This window comes from Pteropus vampyrus, unplaced genomic scaffold, assembly GCF_000151845.1.
Source record: "Pteropus vampyrus isolate Shadow unplaced genomic scaffold, Pvam_2.0 Scaffold50, whole genome shotgun sequence".
NCBI lineage: Eukaryota > Metazoa > Chordata > Mammalia > Chiroptera > Pteropodidae > Pteropus > Pteropus vampyrus.
This window is the reverse complement of record NW_011888831.1, coordinates 1,457,757-1,461,214: the sequence shown is the minus strand read 5'-3', so window position 1 is coordinate 1,461,214 and position 3,458 is coordinate 1,457,757. Positions and strand designations below refer to the sequence as shown.

Below are 3,458 nucleotides of genomic sequence, written 5' to 3'. Positions count from 1 at the left end.
TAACTGAAACCAAAGAGAAAGCGAGAGAGAAAAAATAGGCAAGATATATTTGAAGGGAAAATGGCTAATAACTTTCCAAAATTAATGAAATACAGAAAACCAAACATGTATCAAGCAGGGTAAATTATAACACAGACAAACAAACAGACACAGATAGACATATATACACACACACACACTCATGCATACATGCTTAGGCATATCATATCAAACTGATGAAAGCTAAACATCAAACATTAAAAGAAAATCTTGAAGGTAGTCAGAGAAAAAAAGAAATATTACATACAGAAAGACAAATATAAAAAGCAGGCGGACTTCTTGGAAGAAATTATGTAAGCCAGAAAAAAATGGAGTGACATTTTTATAGTACTAAAAGAAAAAACTGTCAACCTAGAATTTCATATCAAGCAAAACTATCTTTGAGAAATGAAGGTAAAATATAAATTTTTCAGGTGAACAAAAGATGAAAGAATATATTGCTAGCAGACCTACACTACAAGAAATGTTAAAGAGAATTCTTTAGGCAGAAGGACTATAATATCAGATGGAAATTTGGATCTATACCAAGAAATGAAGTTCATCAAAAAGTGTAAACATGTGGATAAATATAAGACATTTTAAAACTGTTTTTTACATTGCTTTAAAATATAATTGACTGTATAAAGCAAAAAAAAAAATTATAGTGTATCTGGGATTTATAGCATGCATAGAATTAAAATATATGTCAACTATAGCATCAAAAATCGGAGTGAGGGAATGGAAATATATTGTTGTAAAGTTCTTATGCTATATACAAAGAAATGTAATATTATATAAAACTGTGGTAAGCTAAAAGTGTATATTATAAATAGTACAGCAATCGCTAAAAAGTAAAAAAAGAGATATAACAAATAAAGCAATAATGGAAATAAAAATGAATTATGAAAAATATCCAGCTGATACAAAAGAAGGCAAAAAGTGAACAAGGTGAACAAAAACAGATATAACAAATGGCAAGTAACCAGCAAGATTAATAAAAACTCTTCTTTTCCTTCAGATTTGTTTCCTTCTGAGCCTGATGTAATAGTTAAGTGAGACTGCAGCATTTTTAGTGAGCCTCAGCCTTTTTCATCAGCACCTAGCATTCTGTGGATTATTTTTGCAGGTGCCAAGGTCATTGGTGGTGGAAAATGGATTCTCTTCCTTCATTCAGTAGCTTACAGCCACAGAAAATTGCATGCTCTAAGGATTCTTTATAAAGGTTATTGATTCTATCAAGGGTGAATCAGGGTCAAGCCTGTTATATGAAGATAGGCCTGTTCAGAGCTGCTTAACAAGTGAATTATCACCTGGAAAACAAAGACTTTATAACCTCCCTTTTCTTTTTCATTTGGCTCCGGCTCCTCATCCCAGAGCCCCTCACCCCACACACACATTTATTTCAAACTGAAATGGAATTTTAAATGTTAGATTTTTTTTAGGATAAAATCAGCTGTTTCGAAAAAGTTAAAAAAAGAAAAAAACTAGCAAAATTGTATATTTGAATATATATGTTAAATACAACTAGATACATAATTGAATTATATATAGTTTAAGAGACTCAACTAAAAAAAAATTCAGATTTGATTGACAAAAATCGAGACCCAACTCTATGTTATCTACAAAAAAACAACACTTTAAATATAAAACCATAGATAGATTAAAAGAAAAAGAATGAAAAAATATATATCATATGAAAACTAATCAAAAGAAAGTTGGAGTGACTGCATTAGTGTATAACTGAGTATTCTTCAGAACGAGGAATATTACCAAGGATAAAGAGAGACACTGCATAATTTTTTTTAATTTAGTTTCAAGTATACAGTACATTGGTTAGACATCTATATAGTTCATAAAACAATCCCCCCAACTGCACCCTCCCTCCCCTGACCCTCCACCTAGCCAAAGTATTAATGCTAACTGCATTCCAAATGCTGTGTTCCCCATCCCTGTGACAATGCATCAGCTACTAATTTGTACTTCTTTAGCCCTTCATCCCATTCTCCCAGCTCACCAAACTCCCCTCCCCTCTGTCTGACACCAAACTGTCCACTATATTTGTGAGTGTTTTTGATTAGTTTGTTCTTTTTATTCCTTAGATTCAGACACTGCATAATTTTTTTTAAATCCTTAATGTGAATGCACTTAACAACAGAATTTCAAAATAAATAAATCAAAAATTGATGGAAGTGTAAGGAGAAATAGACAACTCCACAGTTATAGTTGGAAACCTTACCACTCTCTCAGTAATCAATAGAATATGTAGACAGAAAATCAGTAAGAATATAAATGACCTGAATATCAGAATCAGAGAACATGATGAACTGAAACTCTCTTCCAGAAAATAGAAGAGTAGGGAAGACTTTCTAATTCATTTTATGATACCAGCATTACCCTAATATTTAAGCCAGTTAAAGAAATTGTAAGAAAAAGAGACTATAGACTAATGTCCCTCATGCACATAGATATAAAAAATTTAAACCAAATATTAGCAAATTGAATTTTTATTTTATTTATTTATTTTTAACACCTACAGCACCTGGTCTTCCTAGGTGGTCTCCCATCCAGGTACTAACCAGGCCCAACCCTGCTTAGCTTCCAAGATCAGATGGGATTGGGCTTGTTCAGGGTGGCATGGCTGTAGACACAAATTGAACATTTAAAAATCTAGTAAAAGGGTAATATGATGTGATCAAATAAAAATTAGTCCAAGAATTCAAGACTGAGTCAAAATCCAATCAATGTTATACATAATAATAACAGACCAAATAATAAAAATCATATAGTCATCTCAAAAAAAAAAAACAACTTGGAAACATTTAATATCCATATATAAAATATTTTATAATACCCTCATAATCTAAGAATAGAAAAACATTCACAATCTAATAAAAGACAACTATGAAAAAACTTGCAGGTAACATTATGTTTAATGATAAAAGACAAAATGCTTTTCCCCAAAGAATGGGAATAAGGCAAGGATGTCTTCTTTCACCACTCCTATCCAATATCATACTGAAAGTTCTATCAGTACAAAGGGAAAGAAAAAAATAAAAGGCATATAGATTGGAAAGGAAGAATTATAATTCTATATTAGCAGATGACATTATTGTCTACGTAGTCTCAAAAATCTACAAAATATTAATATGTGAATTCAACAACATGGCAGAATACTCTAAAGTCTATAAAATAGTACTGAAAGTAAAGAGAACCTAAATAACTGGAAAGATATATCACGTTCATGGATCAAAGACTCAATATTGTTGAGATGTCAATTTTCCACAAATTGATCACAATCTTAATCAAAATATCAGGAAGCATTTGGTAAAAAAAAATTCTACATAAATTTTTACATGGAAAAATTTATGTAGAAAAGCACTAGGATAGCCAAAGTGAATTTGAAAACAAAAAAACAATGGTGAAGGATGCACATTATCTGA

The 3,458-nt window shown here is 31.0% G+C and overlaps 1 non-coding gene across 1 annotated transcript; it reads right to left on the bottom strand.

The window, feature by feature from the left end:
• Positions 1 to 2,545: 2,545 nt before the first annotated feature.
• Positions 2,546 to 2,664, bottom strand: LOC111739565. The gene has a single exon (XR_002780296.1). It is a non-coding gene; the product is annotated as a 5S ribosomal RNA (ribosomal RNA).
• Positions 2,665 to 3,458: the final 794 nt, after the last annotated feature.